The sequence below is a fragment of the Herpailurus yagouaroundi genome, unplaced genomic scaffold, assembly GCF_014898765.1.
Source record: "Herpailurus yagouaroundi ecotype Mexico unplaced genomic scaffold, PumYag 29, whole genome shotgun sequence".
NCBI lineage: Eukaryota > Metazoa > Chordata > Mammalia > Carnivora > Felidae > Herpailurus > Herpailurus yagouaroundi.
Window position 1 is genome coordinate 113149686 of NW_024412377.1, and position 21491 is coordinate 113171176.

At 44.8% G+C, this 21491-nt stretch overlaps 1 long non-coding RNA gene across 2 annotated transcripts in view; it reads left to right on the plus strand.

Moving 5' to 3' along the window:
- The window catches only part of LOC121015612 (uncharacterized), a 42891-nt gene extending 22456 nt beyond the window's left edge, over positions 1 to 20435 (plus strand). Inside the window, exons 1-3 of one of the 2 annotated variants that reach the window (XR_005783907.1) lie at positions 15281 to 15388; positions 19655 to 19755; positions 20306 to 20435. This is a non-coding gene — a long non-coding RNA (uncharacterized LOC121015612). Of the gene's footprint in view, positions 1 to 15280; positions 15389 to 19654; positions 19756 to 20305 lie in introns of those variants that run through there. The other variant, XR_005783906.1, reaches the window with a different exon arrangement.
- The last annotated feature ends 1056 nt before the right edge of the window (positions 20436 to 21491 follow it).

The window sequence follows — 21491 nt, forward strand, 5'->3', positions numbered from 1 at the left end:
AGGATGAATATTTAAATAAGGAATCCTTGTCATAATATGTAAACTTGGGCATAAGGTCACACATGCGCCTTAAAGAAACATGCCTATACATACATTGTATGTTATGTAAACTAGGCTGAGGCTCCTCCTTGGGTGGAGACTTTAGTATTATAATGAGGTAAAGATAATCATTGTCATTCTAGAGGTCACTACATGGTCTATCTGCATATGAGCAAGTCAGAGGTTAAGCTCTAAGTGGACTGGGTGGTCTGGACTAGCTGAAGGTCCTGTCAGGAGGTCTAGTCACTGTTGCTAGAGTGGTGGTTTTGCTTTCCATTTGCCTGAGTTAAGAGAAGCTGGAAAAGAGCTTAAGGAAAAATGTGGGACAAAGATCGGTAAGTATAAGCAGGTAGGCAGTAAAAGTCAGGTCTTGGGGTCTAGATGGTGGCATTAGCATTTGATCTCTTTCATATAAGGACTGGGGAGTTGAAGATGCAAATGTTGCCGGTGGGAATGTCAGCTGATAGCTGGGTCTTATGGAAGCTCATAAAGAGTTGAATCCTTAAGCTTCACACAGAGAGAAGCTTGTAAGGGTGGGTATCACAAAGCCTGGGAGGGGTCAGATGGCTGTTTGGGACCACCCTCCCTCCAGCCTCTAAGCATCTGAGCCACAGAATGAATACAAGGTCTCTTCATTCTGTGCTCTGCCTTTACTGTGGGTCTGCTCCTCTGGGTTTCTCCTTATCTTTGTGTCATCTTGCTTTTTTTCCCCCACTATGGATTCTCTCCACTTTTTCCAGCTCCAATTTTGAGGAAAGTCTGACTGGCCACCTAATTATCATCTTTTCCCTTTTCACAGAAATTGTTGTGTGAGACTATATCACAGGTCACAAGACAATCTGTGGATTGGTAGTTTTTTGCCCCAGAGTGGGTTTCCTGGCCGAAACGTTGCTGATTCTCCTGACATTACTGCTCGGGGCTCCTTTCCTCAGTGGGGCAGTGTTTCGCAAAGGGACTGGGCATCTCACACACTGTCTGCCACAAACACAGTTTCAGTAAAAATGCCCATGGCTTCAATAGTGTCTTGTCCCACATGTTTTAATCTAACATAGGAATGATTGCTCTTTCACTTTGTGATATTTTCTTTTTGTGGCAGGCTTTAAGTTCCCTTGAAGGAAATATTCAGGTGGGATAGGCAAAGTTTGTTTCTTTCCACTCGAGGGAAAGCCATCATAAGAGAATGCCAATGGAATTTTAGAAAGCAATGGTGATGCTTTGCCTAATCTTACCTTAGATTGCCAGTTGCACTTAGCTAATCTCTTCCTTGGTGCGAGTGGACATCAGTCAAGAAACTGACTGGAGCTTATGCATGGACACTGCCACCATCTGTTCAGTCAAATAACCATCTGAAATGGATTAAATTATAGTGACGTCAAACTGTGCATTAATCTGTGCCCTTAGGGGCAATTCTCATCCCAGGTGAATTTGCTTCCACCTCCATTGCTTCCTGTGGCCAGGAGGCAGCATGGTACACATGAGGCAGGGAGAGAAGTTTGGCAGTGCAGAAGTAAGGTTCATGGCTGCCATGGATTTTGGTTTCTGTGTTTCTGCTTACTTACCTTGTTTTGGGGTCAGGAAGGATACCATTTGAGAAAATAGGCTTTCCTTTTGAAAATGACTGGTGGGAAGAATTATAATGTTTGGAAAGTCAGCCATTTTGGGAGGTTTACCAGAGTTTCCTCCTTGACCTAGTTTCAAATCCTCTGCTGCATTTCCTCTTTCAGCTGTTAAGATTTAGGTTGCTATTAAATGCCTTCAGTTTAATTTGCTCCAGAGGCCAACGCCCCAGCATCTGGTCCACAGCAAGTGTCAGAAAGACCTAGATTGCTCAGTTGTCCTCAGTGTAACCAGTATCCCACTTTTCACTAAGGCAACCAGCTTTGAGCCCTGCGTCCTAAATGTGAGCTCATCCTTATACAGTGAGAGAATAAAAATTTCTGTGAACTTGTGTTCCACACCTCTATTTATACATCCACATGTTTTCTGCTTCCCTTTAAGATAACACAAACCTTCAGCTGAAACCACAAACTGCTTAAGTGACCTCATTTAATCTGCTTGCTTTTTCCTATTCCAGATGGTATTTAAAGAGTTAAAAATATGGGGGGGACAGGAAGAGACGTAGGTGGAAATGTCAGATTTTCAGTTGAAAATGCAAAAAAAAAAGAAAAAGTACCTGGGCAGAGAGTTGGTTGGGAGTAACAATGATGGCAAATGCCTAAGGATGTCTTCTGTGTCATTTTGTGTAGACTAAGGTTTTTGAGTTGTGGTTGAAAAGCAAGCAGCATGGGCCTTACGTAGGAGCTTGTTACAAATGCAGACTTTGAGGTTCCCTCTCAGGACTGCCAATTCAAATCTGCATTTTAACAAGTCCCCCTGGTGGTTCTTAGGCAGTTTAGAGTTGGGAAGCACTGGCCTAAATACTTTGTTGGTGTTGCCATAACAACCTGATCACATCCATTCCAATTAACTGTTTTTTTATCCAGTCCAATTGCTCCCTGGTCTGTAGGTCTTCCCCATTGCCTGGCACATCAAGCCCAATTTTTCAGCTGTGCCAAAAGACCAAGCACAGAATCTGCAACCTCTGTTTTAGCTTTGCCTGTCATTATTTCCCATACCCACATCTCCATTCAGACTAGGATACTTCATTCATCACACGAGTGTGTACAAGACCACACACTCATACTGTTGCTTGTCTTTTCTTATGCTGTTCTTTCTGTCTGCTACACCCTCTTTTCCTTTCCTCTGTGCATGGTGACATCTCTTCAAATCTGCAAGTGTTTCGGGATAGAGTGGGGAGAACTCCTGGCCCTGATGCCTCTGCCCAGCTGTCCCTGGAGGCAGTGGGGGGAATGTTGCTGGAGGGTCTTAGTCAGTCTTGAGAAAAAAAATTCAAGGACAGACCAGACAGTGCTGGAGAGGTGCAAGTGAAGAGTTCATTAAAGTGAGCAACAGTACACTCTGGAGATGGGAGAGAGGGTGGCTCATGGGAGAGCCTTGCCCAGGGGTTGGGTCTCTGTCTTTCACTACACTTGTTAAGTGAGGAATGGAATATGTATTGTTTGGGGAGGGGATTTCTTTGAGAGCAGGGTTTTGTGCCTTTTCTTCCTTACTTGGCCAGGGTCTTTGTCTTGGATGTGTACCTGACCTTCTTTGTCTTGGGGTCTGCCCGGTTTGATCTGGCTTCTTGTGGCCGTGTGTGTGTGTGTGTGTGTGTGTGTGTGTGTGTGTAATGCTGCCAGGACAGGTTGCTATCTTTCCTGGTAAGGGGACTTGATTCTCCCTTTGCTGGTTTCCAGGCATCCTGTTAAAGCCTAACTAACTGCCTCCTCTAACACAAGGACCGCATCAAATGGTATATATTCAGTGAAGCCTTTTCACAAATGGGTGGGATTCCTCTCTCTCTTTAAACTCTTGTGATACTTGGGTTATAGCTCTTTTATGGTGTTCCAATTATGGCTTGTTTTCTTGTAGACGGTACCTCTGAAATTTCTCCACATCTTTCACCCTGCTCCCTACTGGAAACTCTTCAAAACATTGGCTGCATTTTAACTCATAAGTGTTCTTCCTGAAGTTATGACCTCAGGATCTTGCACATAGTGGGCAGTCAATATATTAAATTACCCACAATGTAATTTGGTGAATATAAAATTATCATATACTAGACCTCACATTTAGGAAGATGGTGTGGATTATCATCTGTGAAAATCACGAGCTGAATTTTCAGTAGTTAAAGAACATACTTTTGCTTAGCTCTCTTTTTTAAAAAAACATTTTAATGTCTTTTTTTTTTATTTTTGAGAGAGTGAGAAAGAGCACAGATGGGGGAGGGGCAGAGAGAGAGGGAGATACAGAACCCAATGCAGACTGCAGGCTCTGAGCTGTCAGCACAGAGCCCCATATGGGGCTTATACCCACAGACCATAAGATCATGACCTGAGGGGAAGTTGAAGGCTTAAATGACTGAGCCGCCCAGGTGCCCCTCAGCAGTCTGAGTAATCACTTTACTTAGGTGACAAAGGACAGAAATAAACTCTCTGGTCTTCGAACATTGTAATGCTAATTGGTTCTGGTATACGTGAGGTGCTAACCAGGATGACCAGCCCAGTGTGGGAATCTTGGTTCTGCAACTCCCTAGATTTGTCCCCTTGCTCAAGTAATTTGAACCTCAGTTTTCCTCTAAACCTACGTTTTTGGTGTAATAACTGAAACACAAGAAGTGTTTGGCATAGTGCCTGGCATACAGCAATCTCTTCACAAATAAGTATTTCCAGGGTTTCAAGGATGATGATAATTATGATTGAGCTAATATGACTGCTGTTTGTTGTAGCGTCTTAAAAAAAAAATTTAAACCAAGTCCTAAGATGGTATCTGAGCCTGCAGTGTCAGTGCTCATTTTCCAGAGAGGACAGTGAGGAGCAGATCTGAGTCCAGTAAGACACTTCTCACTTGCAGCCAGATAGAATTATCCCCAAATGATAAAGTGCCATTAGTTCAATCATGGACAAAGTAATTTTCTCTTCTCCCATTTATAAATTTCTGTAACTTACTAGCTTCGAATCAAAAATTATACAGAATATCACCTACAGTTTCCACCAACTTTTTTAAATGTTTATTTATTTTTGAGAGAGAGAGAAAGACAGAGCATGAGCAGGAAGGGGCCAAGAGAGAGGGAGACAGAGAATCTGAAGCAGGCTCTAGGCTCTGAGCTGTTAGCACAGAGCCCGACGTGGGGCTTAAACCCACAAACTGCGAGATCATGACCTGAGCCCAAAGTCAGTTGCTTAACCGACTGAGCCACCCAGGTGCCCCTCCACCAACTTTAAGGAAAATCTGTGTGGAATAAAGTAAATAAAGAAAATTTATAGTCATCTTTTTTTTTTTTTAATTTTGTTAATGTTTATTTTTATTTTTGAAGGAGAGAGACAGAGCATGAGTGGGGGAGAGGTAGATAGAGAGGGAGCAGAATCTGAAGCAGGCTCTAGGCTCTGAGCTGTCAGCCCAAAGCCTGACACAGGGCTTGAACTCACGAACTGTGAGATCATGACCTGAGCCGAAGTCAGATGCCCAACCCACTGAGCCACCCAGGTGCCCCTTATGGTCATCATCTTAAGCACTGAAAAACAAAGATGGAAGAGCAAAATAATTAGATTATGACATTATCAGCATCACTATTTTCCACTCGTGAGGTTGTGATGGAAATGGAGGAACCAGTTAGCGCAGCAAAATCTTTCTTGTTTGGCTTGTTCTATAACCTGTCACACTGAGAAAAGCATCATACTTGACAGCTCAGCAGTTCTAATAAAAAAATCTTGATTAAGTTGATGGATATCTGCTTTCTTGAAACATCCAACCAACACCGACTTCCTTATCTGATACCTCAATTTTCAAAATAATTTTCCTTTTCTTCTTGTCTTCCAACTTTGATCATTCTCTTTGGCCTCAGAACTTTGTTAAATAAAATCATTTTCTCGTCTTTTCTATTTGTTACTTTCTCACTTAATTTCCAACTGTTTAAGTATATTATTTGATATTTCCATGAAATCAAGGATTCTACTTCTCTTTGAACTTTTCTCAATTTGTATCTTAAGTTAAAGTACATGAAACCAAAGAGACTTTTTATTATTATTTTTTATTTTATTTTTTTATTTTTTTTTGCTGGTAATTCTTGTTAAGAACTATCTCAAATTATCATTGACTAGATAGTGAAGAGAGGCCTAGAAGTTTCTAGAAAAAGTGAAGCCACTGTGATCCTACTGGGTCTAAAAAGGAGGAATTAGAAAATTCTGTGGAGTCCTTGAAACCCGTTTCCCCTGCCTACCATCCAGTTCTTCCTTTGGAAACAGCATTTCATTTTCCTTTATGGGGGCTATACTCCCACTTTCAGACCATGCGATCCAGTGGGGCTGACACATTCCCTCTCTAGAGCTGGGCACGTTGCCCAGACTTGACCTGTGAGGTCCCATGCCAGAACATTCTCTGGATCCAGTGTAAAAAGCATTTTCCCAGGTGAGGTATCTAAGCAGGTGAGATGTCAGTTGGAGTTGCTGTTGTGTGTTTTTGTTGTCATCAAGGGAGAGCTCACATTGGATGAAGCCACCCAGAGGGAAGGAAAGCTGAGATGCAGTGAAAGTAACCAAGGTATTAGGATCTACTGGTCTCAGAATCAGAGTTTTAGTTATATAAGCTATTTAAATTCCTGGTTTAAGCCAGTTTGATTGTGTTCTCTCTCTGTGAGCTGTACTAGTCCTGTCTGATATAAGGATCTGTGATTCATTCATAGCTTCCTGTGGTGTGGAAACTTGAAGATGAAATTGAGTTTTTCTGAATTTCCCATGCAGGTTTTGTCATATAGGAACTCTAGGAGAGTGTGGCTTTACCCCATTTACATAGACTTGGAGGCAATTGTGGATGGTGGCTGGAGCAAAAGCTTTGGAACAAAAATTACATGGTTTCAGATTCTATTTTTGCACCTGTATGACCTTGGGCACATAACTTAACCTCTCTGACCTTCAGTTTCTTTATGTATAAATAAAGTTGTAAGGATTAAATGCCATGCTGTGTAGTTTAGCATGTGGGTAAGGGAGGGTAGGGGCAGGATGACGTTCTGGGAGTGTGTGAGGGAACTCACTGTCCCAGTGGTGGAAAAGAATCTGCAGCCTCGTGGGAAAGGAGGAGCCACAATGGCGACCTCACCACGGAATCCAATCTATAACACCTATGCTCATGGTAAGTGTGCTCTGTAGAAATTTCTGACTTTTTCAGCCAGAATGATCCTTCAAACCCCTAAATCCAACCATGTCACTCCCTTTTTAAAATCCTACAACAATTACCAATTGTCCAAACTTTTGAACATACAAGTAAAGCTCCTCCTGATCTGACCCAGAGTCATTGATAGACCACTGGTGGCCACAGAAAGACAGATGGTCTTTCTGTGCAGATTGCTTAGAGGTATGTAGATGAGGAGTTGAGTTACAAAAAGGCCCTTTCCTGAGCAGATGAAGAGACTTTATTCAGTACACAAACAGCGTAGTCTACTGCAGGAAGCCCTGACTCACCTCCACCTGCCACTTTTGCCTCTTCTCTTAGGCAGGGGCCCAGGCATCCTACCTTCTGGCCATGGTGGATTTATTCCACTTCTTCAAAGGCCTAGCAGCTTTCCTCCCTCTGGCCCTGTGATCCAAATGTGCTCCTCTGTTTGGAGGCTTTCTTACCCCCTTGATACCCAGTGAACACCTACCTTTGAGGCAGGTGTGAGCAGTTCCCCTAGGAAGACTTCCCTGACCACCGTTAAGCCACATCCTCCCTTAGCGTCCTGTATATACCTCTTATGTGATGCTTATCAAATGTTATTTTTATTATGATACCTTGTGGAATTGTCAGATTTCATCTCCAGGCCATTGAGCATCAGTACCTATAAGCATCATGAGTACCTAAGGATCCAATTTAAAACGTAAAATTTTGGGGATCCAGTCCCAAAGATTCTGGTTCAGTTACTCTGGGACGAAGGAATCAGTATTTTTTTTAAGTACGCTTCATACCCAGCATGGAGCCCAAGGTGGGGCTTGAACTCACAACCCTGAGATGAAGACCTGAGTTGAGATAGAGTCAGATGCTTAACTGACTGAGCCACCCAGGCATCCCATGGACCCAGGGAAACAATCTTTTTAATGTAGGTTTAGGGCATGAGTACTGAGGCCAGACTTCCATGTTTCAGTCATGGCTTGGTTATTTCCAAATGGTGCAACCTTGGGCAAGATAATTAGTGGTTTTTTGGGGCGCCTGGGTGGCGCAGTCGGTTAAGCGTCTGACTTCAGCCAGGTCACGATCTCGCGGTCCGTGAGTTCGAGCCCCGCGTCAGGCTCTGGACGGATGGCTCAAAGCCTGGAGCCTGTTTCCGATTCTGTGTCTCCCTCTCTCTCTGCCCCTCCCTCGTTCATGCTCTGTCTCTCTCTGTCCCCCAAAAAATAAATAAACGTTAAAAAAAAAGATAATTAGTGGGTTTTTTTCTCGGTTTTCTAATCTGTGAGATGGAAATAATAATAATAGGTCAAATATAATGTTGGTCTGAGAACGAAATTATAATACATGCAAAACACTTAGTACAGTGGCTGGCCCATAGCATGCCCTTAATACTTGTTAGCTTTTATTACTGGTCATGATTCTGATGCAGACAGTCATCAGACCACACCTTGAGAGGCACCACACTCGATGCCTAGTCAGGGCATGTCTTGCTCACTAGAGTCCCCAGAACCTAGTACCATGTGTGGCACATAGCAGCCACTCAGTCAATCAACTCTCCTCTTCTTTGAGTATTTAGTACTCAGACCAGTCATTTGGCCCCTCTCCATTTGTTACTGTATAATGTGTGTGTGTGTGTGTGTGTGTGTGTGTGTGTGTGTGTGTGTATTTGTGTGTGTGTGTGTGTGTGTGTGTGTGTGTGTGTATATATATATATATATATATATATATATATATATATATATATCACTCACTGCCTTATGCTGCATACCTTGCCTATCACCCAAATGAAAAGTATCACCAAGGCAGATACTCCTTGTGTCTTTACCCAGCAGGGCTTTTCACAATGCTTCTTGACAGAATCAGAGCTAAGCTCATCTTTCTGGAGTCATCAAACATCTGACCCTTCTAGACAACAGAGGCCTTCCAGCACCTAGCATAGGTCTGCACGTACTATAGAACGTTGAATTCTCTCTTTTCCCACTCCCACATGACAGGAGACAGGTATAATATGTTATCATTACTCACATGAACCTTTATTGCAGTGATTCTTGAAAACATGTGGCAGTGGTGTGTTGATAAATGTTGAAAAAGCAGCTGTTTGGGGCAGTGGCAGGAGCCCTGGTTTACAGTGGTTGCCATTTACCAAGTAAATAGTCCCAACATGTCATTTTCAGACTACCAGTGGGATGCCCTTGAACACAGAGATGGGAGGAGAAATGCAAATCTGCTCTTGTGAGCTTGTAGGAGCTGGCTCCCACACCTCAGCGTGTCATTACGAAGTAGGCAAATGTGTATTACAGTCTCTGGGTGGACGTATGTAGTGTGCAGTTGAAAAGCTCCCCCACAGGATTCTGAGGTCTTCTAAGGGAATTAAAAACAACCCTCATTCTCTACCATTGAGGATTACCTTTGTAGATATTTAACACATGCAGCATGCTCCTGGGATTTGGGGAGAGAGTAGAAGGAACACGGGTGCTAATTTTTCAAAGTTTTGTCCAGACACTTTGGGTCAGGACACGGCATTATAAACAAGGATATTAAGAGCACCTTAGATGTTAGAGCATGGGTTTGTTGATATTGCTCCTGATGGGGCACCTGGGTGGTTCAGTCGGTTGAGCGTCTGACTTTGGCTCAGGTCATGACCTCGCAGTCTGTGAGTTTGAGCCCTGCGTCGGGCTCTGTGCTGACAGCTCAGATTCTGTGTTTCCCTCTCTCTCTGCCCCTCCCCTGCTCATGCTCTGTCTCTCTCTGTCAAAAATAAATGTTAAATTTTTTTTTTTTTTGATATTGCTCCTGATGATGCTCATTGCAACCATTGTAGAAAGTATTCTGGCTGCCCCTGCTAGTGCTGAGAATGTCTTTCTCAAATGAGGTTTGAACAACTGGAGAGTTTCCTTGTTAGGTGGTTTCACATTTTATCAGTGTTTATTGATGAGGGCATGAGTTGGACTGTTCAAATTTATCTACTACTTCCATTCTAGCTGCTCTGGACTTTTCATTGTTTTCTGAAGCCATGCTCACTCTTGCTTCTGTACCTTTGCATCGTGCTATTGTCCTTCTTGTTGTCACTGTTTCTCCCACAGTGGAGCCCAAGATATGGAAGGTGATGGAAGGAACTGGGCATAAATCTATTCTTTTTCCTTTGCCACATCGGAGTCAGGAAGAACTATGTGCATGCTTGCAGATTCGGGCTGAGGGTTCATTTGTGTATGTATAGTCTGTATTAAAATAGCCAAGAATCATTGAGTCTTTACTATGTATCAGGTGCTATGAATATGCATTATTTCATTTAATTCTCTGACAACCCTTTGAGGTAGGTACTGTTACTATCTCTTTTATAGATGGGGAAATGGAGGCATAGGAAAGGAAGGCAAATTGCTCAAGATCACACATGTGATTGATGGGAGAGCTGGGATTTGAACCAGATTTGAACTTGATGACAGTGCTGTGAAGGGCTCCACTAGGCTTTCACCCCAAGGGGTGGCTTGGGGTGGAGGCTGGGAGGGTGGAGGGTGGTTGTGCAGGGTTACATTGCATTCTCTCCTATACCTATACCTAATGCTGTCAGTAATTCTGATGTTTTCTAAGAAGGCATTGGCTATCAGTTGGCCTGCAGCGAAGACCACATGTAAGACAGTAGCAATCTTTCCCTGAGAACTGCTCCTGCAGCCTAGTCACAGTACAGTCCGCAGAGGGCTGGTTCTCCCCAACATTCATTTTTCCCTTCTTAAATAGATATAGAGCTTCCTAGCTGTGCACATGGCTGGTGAAGTCCACACTTCCCAGCTTACCTGGCAGCTTGGTGTGGCCAGGTGACTGATTTCTGGCCAATTGGATATGAGAAAACGTAAATTGTGCAATACCTGGGTCATCTCTTTAAAGGGAAGAGTGCACCCTCTTTTCCCATTTCTTTCTTCTGTTTAGACAAAATGGTGGCCACTGGTAGTAGAAACCAGGCACTGAAGCCTGGACTCCTGGCACCTTTGAGGAACAGAACTTCACTATCAGCTTGGATTTTTACGAGAAAGAAAATATAAACTTTGAGCTGTTTAAACCACCTTTGGTTTTGTTTCTATGTTACATCACCTCAGTCTAACGAAGGCATTAAGGGATATTCACCTTTAGGTAAATCACAGCAGTCACCCTACTTTTCCTATAAAAATATTTCTGCTTAATTGGGCCCTATCATGCCCCTGTTATTAGCTACTGTTCCTTCCCTCCAGGCTAGCCACAGAGCACCTCTGCCCTCGGTTGTCCCTATGGAGAAGGTCCTTCTTCCACTTCTCCATGTCACCCAGTTCCCAGAGCTCCACTCCCTCAGGGCCTCTAGCTGAGGCTGTGCCCACATATACTAAAGAGAAGAGGCATAAGCTGAGATTCAGGGAGTCCTGGAATGAAGCTAACAGCAAGACCAGGCATAGGATAAAAGCCATACATCAGGTGAAGCAGGGAATCAAATATTTGTAGGGAGGGAGCCAGGGAACAGGAAGAAATAGAAGTGGATACTGAATTGAGCTCAGAAGTCAGGCGCCTAAGTAAGAATAGAGGAAAATGGAGAAACTGGAAATTAGATTGACGCAGTGGGTGAATGTCAGATACAAACTTGGGAGAGAAAAGTAGACACACCCTAACAAATGCAAGGAACCTTTGGCACTTAGGTGAAATCATCTCAGATAGGAAGTCTCTCAGAGCTCTCCTATTGAGTCTTAAGACTCTCCTTAAGGCAGTCTCAGGCTGAGATCCAGCCAGAGCCTGGGTTAGCAGCTGACAGGCCCTGACTAGCTCCCTGGCATTGTTCATATGAGAGCTCAAGGCACACATTGGCCTCTTTCCTCAAGTAGACACTATCCTAACATGGCAGATCCTGTGGCCTGGCTCAGTCAGTCTTTACTCCAGCCTCTAGTTGCTTTCTCCGCGTTAGCGTAAAGAGAGGCCAAGACATCCTTGAAGCCTGGTTCTGGATACAACCTCAGTTCTGCTGAGCAGATGCAGCCCCATGCTACTGGGAAGGAGGACGTGACCAGTGCTGCCTGCTGGGAGCTCAGCTCTCCGGGCACGCATGGTGACCTGGGTGTGTTTCCCCTGGCATCACTAGCAGTTTGCACTCTCTGGTCCTTGGTGTCCCTGGTGCTGAGCGACAGGCAATTGTACTAATGATTTCTACCACAAGAGCCCTTGAGTGGCTGATCCTTTTGCCTGGTTACTGTTTAGCCTCCAATCCTGACTTCCTTAATGGTTCTCCAATACATTCTGTAAGCCACTTAATAAATTCCTTTTTCTTTAAAATAGTAAGAGTGGGCTATGTTGTTTGCAAGTTAAATGCTCTGACTGCTACATGCATGCTGTTTTACATGGTCTTTAAGTCTTTTCTATGCTATGACACAAGAAACTTATAAAAAAAATTTTATTGTTTTTTTTAATCATCTCCGTCCCTTCCACAGTGCTGAGTATGTAGTAGGAGCTCAAAAATAAAAACAAAAAACACTTGTTTTATTGAAATGCCCTTTTGGAGAAAGGAAATACAAAGTAGATCACTGATCCTCTGGAAGGTGTATAAAGTGATCACTTGTAGTGCAGAAGGAAAATATTCCCAAGCTTATTTAAATTGACGCTGTAATTTTCATCTAAACATAATTTTTTAATAAGTTTTACTAATGTTTAGTATAGCTTGATAGTACATATACACTGAGGAATAAATACATGTGGGTGTGCATGATCAGAAAGTTATGATGTACAGAGGTGAGAATAAAAAACATTTGGAGGCCACTGGACTTAGTGACCTCTCGTGGTGCTTTCCAATGATTTCTTTCGAAGCAGAATTTCTCACCAGAACTAAAGGATCTGCAGAAAGCGTTGTAGAGTGCCATCTGGTGGTGACTCCTTCAACCTGCTGCGTTGAGCTTGTCATTCCTTCATAGTCTTATTTGCTGGATCTCTCCCCTTCAGCCTGCCGGTGTTTTTCTGGGGAGACAAACCTAAGCTCCGGGGCAAGAGTGGCTGAAGGAGAGAGGGAAACCCATGTGGCCCAAAGGGAACAAAAGGGTGGAGGAAGCAGAGAAGCACAGGTGAGACAGCAGGAGAGTGAGGCAGGTGGCTACAGAGGGAGATAGAATAACTATCTCTGCTTAAAGGGCACAAAGCACCTGAGATGGAGAACCTGTAGCAAAAAGGATCATGCCCCCAGGTTTCTACAGTATCTACATTCATTCCCAAACTCCAGGAGGCCAAAATGGAGGGTAGCCTGAGTCCTCTTCTCTCTCCCTGAAACTGGGATGTCATCACAGAGGCTAAACCTTGAGGCTAAACTTCCCCTCCCTGAGAAAGAAATTAATTTTCACAAACTAAAACTCGGTTCCTAACCAGAGAGCAGAGCCTGAAATCCTCCCCTCTCTCAGATGAGTGACGTGATTGTGATTCTTGCTTCTCTCCCTCCCGTTCATCCTTGACCAACCGCTCCTCTGGGGGAGTTCTGGTGGTGAGTGTCAGGACAGACGCAGCATTTTTCTTGGGCAGCTCAAGGTCACCCGCTGTCACGTCAGAAGAGGCTGCTCCTTGGGAGAATGGAACTGAACAATGACAATTAGGCCTCCCAACACACGCATGTGTCCTTAATCTGCCCGCTGCAGAATGAAACAGCACAGAAGACATTTTAATAGTCCTACGATGAGGTGTCGGACTGTCCCGTGTTGATTAGTTCGCACTGAGGAACTGCTAGCGGGTTGCTATCGCTAGACGTTCCCTCTCCCCTTTAACAGAAGGATAAACTAAGTCAAGAGGAACAGGCAGAGAAAAGCAGGCGGGGGAATGGGAAGTGATGTCTGAGGGATGGTGGTGGGAAATGGGAGGAGAGGAGGGGGAGGAGGGGGGACCACACAGCGGGAGTTCCATTCTCAGAGAATTTCATTAGAATAGCAAGTAGGGGTGGGGAGAGAGGGGAGGTCTGGAAGGAGGGCCCTGCAGGAATAACCATCTTCAGAACAAAGAGAGAACAAAGATCTCGGAATCCTCAGGCTTCTGTGGCAGCCCAGTGGGAGTTTGTAGGAGAGCAGAGGCAGTGGGCTGGCAGTTCGGTTTAAAAAAGGAGAAAAAGCTAGTGATCAGCAGATGCTGGGTGCTTCCTCCCAGGGAGTGTCACAGAGGAGATTCTTCAGGGACTCACCTAATGGGAGTCGCTGAAGAGCTGGGTTACATTTGTAGACAGAGCCTGCTGTGTGCCAGGTGAAGGAGTGTCAGTGGCTGTGCTTAGTGTGGGTGGGAGGCAGGACAAGGTTGAGGTGACCTCAAGAATGTACCTGCTGAACTTTTACCATGGGCGTTGTCCATGGGATGCAGTGGTGTGGTAGAAAGCTCCCAGGATCTGGAGTTTTGGGACCAGTTCACTTCTTACTAGGTTTATAACTCTCCTTTCTTTATCAGCAAAGCGTGTATGCTCGTCCTTGTTTAATTATTTACACATTGCTGTACACTCACTGCATAGCAGCCAGACGCCCGGCACTCTGCTCCATACTAGGACTGCAAAGTGAATTAACCCTCCCTGTATCCATTGCTCACCCAGCACCAGGTATATTAACTCCCTTCTACAGCCCTCATTATATCCATTTGACAAGTGAAGAAGCTGAGCACAGAATCATGATGGGCCACACGAAGGTCACACACAGCAGCTATTAACTGGAGAGTCTGAATTCGAACCCAGGCAGCTGAGCACCAGAGTCCAAGCTCTCACCGTCCACTCTGCTTCCTTGTAATCACAGGCTTGTCATTGGGTCTGGAAAGTGGTGATGCCTGACCATATGTCCTTTAAGGTTTCTTCTATCCCTGAGGTTTAACGTGTCCACCAGGTGGTATCTAAGGGTTAGGAAATACTGCCTGCAGCCCGGGTCTACTCTACATGCTAGGGTCCATGCTGTGTTTGAGCATGCGGAATATGGGAGCAGAGGGGCACCTGGGTGGCTCAGTCTGTTAAGAGACTGGGTCTTGATCTCGGCTCAGGTCACGATCGCATAGGTTCATGGGTTCGAGCCCTGACAGTGAGGAGGCTTTTTGGAATTTTCTCTCTCCTTCTCTCTCTCCTTCTCTCTCTCCCTCCCTCTCCCTCTCCCTCCCTCCTTCTCTCTCTCTCAAAAATAAGTAAACTTAAAAAAAAGAATATGGGAGCAGAGACATTGTCGCTAGTTCCCTAAACCTCCCCAGTCTCTCAGACCCTATGCCCTTGTGTTGGTGTGGCCAGAAGTGTGTGGTTGTAGGTTTCCTGAAAGGGAGAGAGAACACTGGATTTCGGGGCTGCCAAGGAGAAATGTATCCTACTATGTTTTTTTTTTTTTTACTTTCCTCAATTGTATCTCATTTATTAAAACTGTGGTTAAAAGGCTAACAAAATTATATACTCTGGGTGCCCTGACATCAATGACAGTAAACTACCACTTGAGGCAAGAGGCAAAAACAATAAAGACCACTCTGCTCATTGTGTGTGTGTGTGTTTTTTTTCTTTTTTTCTTTTCTCAGAGCTAAACCGACTTGAAAAAGAAGACTGCTTTTCTCCTAACACCACTGGTTTCCTGATCTCATTGTGGACATCCCAGAGTGGCCGGGAATGAGGTCAGAATTCAGGGTGGGTGATGAAGGAATTTTCCAACAAATAAAACAAGACCCAGCACTGGCCTCCGTCCAAGGGGAATATCCAAGACAGTATGGCCTATGTGGTCCTTTTTTCCCCTCTCATGATATGGTTTCTGAAGGAGGGAAAAGGTTGTGTGGTTAAGAAACAAACAGCCAACAGTGCCCACCCCTCCAGAAGCAACGGTATATTTGAAGATTTTTAAAACATCAGGGAGAGATCATCAGGATTTCTGAGGGAGAGATGATTGTTGCCTGTCATACGCATATCTACCTGCACACGGTTCCACATTTTTACTACAAATGTCCACAAGGGGATGTGAGGACGGGGCTATATGACTGGGGAGGGGGCACCCTAATCAGGGACACTAGCAACTTGGCACGAATTCTTGCTAGGGAGTCATTGGTACTTTAAAAAAGACAGATTTTTCTTAGAGGTCCAGCAAGAGGAGCGGGGAACACCCAGTGTCAGAGGTCAGGGGGGACGATAAGGGAAGGGAAATGGAACACACACAGCAAGGGCACAACCCAAGCAAAGCCAGATGGACTTCCCGTGGGCAGAGCCCGGAAGACTGGATGCCAAGTTGAGAAGGTCAGTGGCTGCTCAGACGGCATTTGCAACCAGAAGTCAATGAGTTTGGATGGGAGGCCAACAGAGTGGTTCAGCCACTCCAGAGAACGACAGAATCCCACCAGAATCCTTCCACCCCACACGTAGGAGTGCCACTGCCAAGATTAAACCAGCCAAGGACAGGAGTGTAGTGACAGGATGTGCTGGTGAGCGAGTCAGGGGGATAGTCTTCAATTAAGAAACTTCCCTTATGTTTATGCCCTTGGAAATCCACAGACGCAAAAAGCAAGACCCTTGTTCAGTAAAAACCTTCAGTCCGGTGGCAACCACTGTTCTGGGCCTGGGGTCAGGCTTGAAATCACTTTAAGAGCCTAAAAGTTGGAAGTAAAGGAAGGACAGGATAGAGAGAACCTTGAAGTCAAAAATTACAGCTGCCTTAATACATAGATGCTTCTGAAAATGCTAATGACGTCCTGAAATCCAGCAGAGGAAAGACTGTTTCCCAACATTTTGGATTGCGGAAGGAGAGGGGAGGGATTGTTATACTAGAGGCTGTGCCCAAGAAGGGCTTGGGGGTGAGTAGCAGCAGAGTGGGACAGAGAGTGTGGGACCAGAGAGGGTCAGCACCCTCGGAGGCTCAGCCTGGGCACCTCTCTTCCCTCACCCGCGGGAGAACTTACACATTTTGCCTGAATGGAACCGAAACAGGCTGCAGACAGCACCTTTCTGAGCTGCTGTGCCATTTGGAGATGAGTGTTGCTCTCCCTGCCCAGGCCCTGGTCCTGAGCTTCCAGATTTGTCTTCCAAAACACACAGTGGGTGAAGTTCCCATGGGTTTGCGCCTCCCAGCAGCTCCCTCCTTTTCTTTGCTGCTGGCGAATGCAGAATGGTGGTGCATTTATGAAGTGGTAACCATGATTCAACTCTTACCCCCCTTCTCTTTTTCTCCCTGTCTCTGAGAGAGTCCACATGCACCCACCACCTGCTTCATTCCTGTTACAAAGTATATCAGTGTATTTTCAGGAACAGTCTTACACAAATGAGTCCTGACGACGGTGAAGTACTATAGCTTCAGAAACCTGAGAAGCAGAGACAGTTCAGTGACCTATTCCAAAACCTCGCACAGAACCCTCAGCTCAAGGTGGACATCCCATCTATAAATCCCGTGGGCCTCGGCCTTCGATTTCGGGTTTTCTCTGAGGTCCTGTATTTTGCCAAAGCCAAGGGAGGATGCAGGTGCAGGCCTGTGTGTGGCGGCTGCCTCTGCCTTTCCAGTCTGACCAGACAGCTCCCTCTAGTGGCTGTTCCGAAAAACACTCTTTAAACATCCAGCCCACCAAACGTAGGAATAAGTAATCCCAAAGACAACCTCTTTGTGAGCTCTTAGATCTCTATTAGATCCTTTTGTTGGTAATGATAATTGCTAACTTTTTGGAACACGTAATGCGTGTGGGATCCTAGATGTATTAATCTCTCACAGTTGTCTCCCCATTTTGCAAATGAGGAAACACAGGCACAGAGAAGTTACCTGAAGATCACAGAGATGAGTCATGGAGCAGGATGAATCAGAACAGCCATATTCTGGAGCCCAGGTCCCAGCATTGCCCCTTTCCCCCTTCTTAAGTCTGTACAGAGCCCGGGATGCCAACGTCACCACTTCAGTCATGTGGCCTTAAAGAGAGGGACACAACAGAATCTGCTACTAGTGCTTGGATTTCTTTGTGAGTCACCACGTTAGACGAACTCGCAGCCGCGTGCACTGCCAAAAGATGGTTCAAGGTTCTAGGCTTCAATTTGCTACTATAGAAAAAGGCGTTTTCAAGCGTTTTTTTAATTCTTCAGATTTCTCATATTCAAAATGTGAATAACACGTCATTCTTAAATTTCCCCCATAGATAATAAGTTCTGTAGAAAACTTAAATGAATCTTTGTGTTATGGAAAGACCTTCTATTAAATAAAGACCTGAAGCTACTTTTTTCCTGTTAGTTGGGAAGTTGGATTCCTGAGGTTTGAAATTATACTGCTTTGGAAGCCAGAAAGAATCAGGCTTGCATCTGGCTATGGCTCTTAGCAACTGTCTGACCTGAGAGACACTTAACACTTCTGGATTCCAGTTTCCTTATCTATAAAATGAAGGAATTTAACCAGATGAATTTTAAGCCCCCTGCTAGTTGGAATATTAGGTGTTGGGTTGTGAGAGCAAAGACATAAAAAAAAAAATAGCATAATGATTAGAAGAGTTCATGAATACCACTCCTGTGAGTATGTATCATATGGTCTACTTTTTAGATATAGATAAATTACACTCATTATTATTGAGATCCCTATGTGAAATGGCATGACTGGCTTGGGATCTCCAGTAAGGGATCTCTGGGTACAAATGAAATTCCCCCTTTTTGCTCTCTGAGCAGTTCGTGTGAACAAAGAGAAATTGGGGCACATTTTTTAGTCCTTTGGGCTGAAACACTGATGTGCACATGACCACATGTGTTCTCTTGTACACAGCAGAAACCCATAGTGTATAATATAGGTGACACATTACTTTAAAAGGAGTTTTCTCCTTTTTCTTTCTTTGTTCATTTTTTAGTTGGTTTCGTTTGTTTGGTTTTTATTAGACATCAGTTTTCTTCTTGTTCTTAATTGAGTCCTTTGAAAGGAGCAGAGCCCAGGGTCAGAAATATGTGGCTATTCATGGTTAATGTCTATAGAATGCTAGCACAAGAAGTCAGGACCAGTTTCTCCTGCAGCCGCTAACAAACAGAATCAGGCCAGGGTTGAAGCAAGGAAGAGGAGGACATTCGGGTCCGGGCCCTCCTGTAGACCGTGTACTAACTAACTCTATTTTCCTGATTTCCATGTGATCAGCTTTTATAAGGATGATTTTTAGAAGTCAAGTTAGATCAACTTTAATGACTGGAAGCAGAGAATGCATTTTTTTTTCCCAGTGCAGAATGGGAAGCATTAAAATCAAACTTAACCTGTGGTTCAAAGATAGGAAAAGAAGTCAAGAGAATCAGGCAGGCTTCAAACGTTAACGGGTCCAGGAGAGGGCGGTATCACGCATGGTTTTCTCGTGACAGCAATAGAATCCAACGCTGGCTTGGTTAAGCAGAGGGGTCTCAGAATCTTTGCAAGGGTTGCAAAACGAGGCGTTGAGCCTGTGCATCTAGGATCTAGCTGTGCCTTCGGGCACCCTCCCCGTAATGGATTAATCCTCCTGCTTCCCACTTTCAGATTCAAACTCTCACATGGGTGCACCCAGTTGGTGGAGCTCAGGGTAGGATGCCTCTCCCCTAGTGGCAAGGGAAGCTAGGAAGGTGAGCATTGACTGGGCTTCTGTAAAGAAAGCTGTCTCTACCTCCTAAGAGGTGAAGGTGGGGGATTCTTTAAACCAAAAATATTAGTTAAGTTCTTGGCAGTCTCAGCTGATGCAGGAGTTTAATGAAAAACTAATTATGAGGGTGCAGAGAACAATAAGGGAAACCAGCAAGTTCCTGAGGGCTAGCAAAAGTGGGAGGCCATTACCATCTGATGTGAAAGACAGGTAATGTTAATGAAATGTAGTGAGACTGGTAGCTGTAGGACTTGTGGTCTCATGCAGAGGAAGGCAGCCACTCCCACCTTGTGTCTTGGTATTGGGGAAGCTGGGTAAATAAATACCCTAATCCCTCTCTCTTCCTGCTTTGCAGTTTCCTGCTGGAGCCTCCCATTGACTGAGCATTTAGAAGCCAGTGGTCCAGGGAGTCTATGAGGCAGTCCATGGAGGTCAGGCTTGCAAGTATAAATCAAGGTAAGGAAAGGTAGAGATTGAGGACATGGAGGGGCAAGTGGAGGCCATCCAACACTTGGGAAGAGTGATCAAGGGTGACAGCTGCCTAACTATCACCAAGAAAAAAAAAGAGCAAAGAGAAGAAAATGTTCCTACCAAGTCGTGGGAAAGGGGCCCAGATAGAAACACGCACAGTGCTGCTGCTGGCTGTCTCCTCTTGGAGTTTCCCACACCAGCTGTCTATTTGTTGGCACACCTTATCTTTCCTGTTCTTTTACATTGGTTTCACAAAAATTGTTTTAACGGTTTCGCCTCTTCTTCTCTTAGTAAGTTTTTCCTCTTTTACATTTGCCCTAAGTCCCTTCCCCCACATTGTCTTCTCCATTACAATTTTATTAAAATGAAAAGTGCCCTGGAATGGGAGTCATGTGTCCCACGTTCTAGTCCTGGCCCAGTCTCCTTATGTTACCTCATTACGTGGTGGGAAGGGGCTAACGGCCTCCCCACTCTGCAATCTGGACTAATGTTGCCTCTTTTGTCTAGCAAAGCTTCATTTCATTTCTTTGTGCAGCCATCCAAGAAATTTACTGAGGACCCACTATGTGCCTAACAAGGTGCTTCGTATTGGTGATACAAAGAGAGGACACAGTGACCCAGCCTTCAAGAACCTTTCAGCTTACTAAGGAAGATAGATCTTGGGTAAGTGTACTTAATAGGGATACATGGTATAGAGAAGTCATAGTGCTGTGACAGGGTGCTGTGACTGCACACAGTAGGGCGAAACAGACCTTGTGTGCATATGTTGGGGGGAACCAAGAAAGACTTCCTGGAGGAAGCATGTGGGCCACATGAGGGCAGGGATTTCAGTGTGCTTTGTTCCCTACCCTACCTCCAGGGCCTAGGAGAATTCCTGGCACAGAGTAGGCACCTAGTGAATACTGTGGAAGGAACAAGTGAATGCAGTGAAGTTTAGACTGAGACCTGAGGGATGGATATGAGCGGTTCTAGTGAAGCAGCAAGCAGGACAGTAGGGAATGAATAAGCAGCCTGATAACAGTCCTAAGACAAGAGAGACAAGGCTGGCGTGGGACAGGGAGGGGACAGTGTGGCCCAGGATGATACCAGGGAGGAGACAGGCTTTAGGGTATGTTGAGAATTTGACTGTATTCTTAGAGAATGGGAAACCAATGAATCATTGAAGGAAGAAATAGACTGGAGTAGGAGTTGGTTTGAGTAATCATGAAGACATAGTCTCTATCCTCTATAAACTAACAAGGATTTATGGACATCTACATTTGGCATGATGCTGGGATCAATAATCTGAGTGCCATGGAATGAATCCTAAATTACAGGGATGGAGAGAAGATATCCTGGCATGATGGTGATGGCTCCACAGCAGGAGGTCGATGTAGGAAGGGAAGAGGAAGGGATTTCTTCTTTTTTAAAAGGCAACATTTGCAAAGATCTTAGGAAAAGGGAAATTTCAGCAGGTTAAAGGGAGGACCTTCCATGGGGCGCCTGGGTGGCTCAGTCGGTTAAGCGGCCGACTTCAGCTCAGGTCACGATCTCATGGTCTGTGAGTTCGAGCCCCGCATCGGGCTCTGGGCTGATGGCTCAGAGCCTGGAGGCTGCTTCCGATTCTGTGTCTCCCTCTCTCTGCCCCTCCCCCGTTCATGCTCTGTCTCTCTCTGTCTCAAAAATAAATAAATGTTAGAAAAAAATTTAAAAAAAAAAAAAAAAAGGGAGGACCTTCCAGA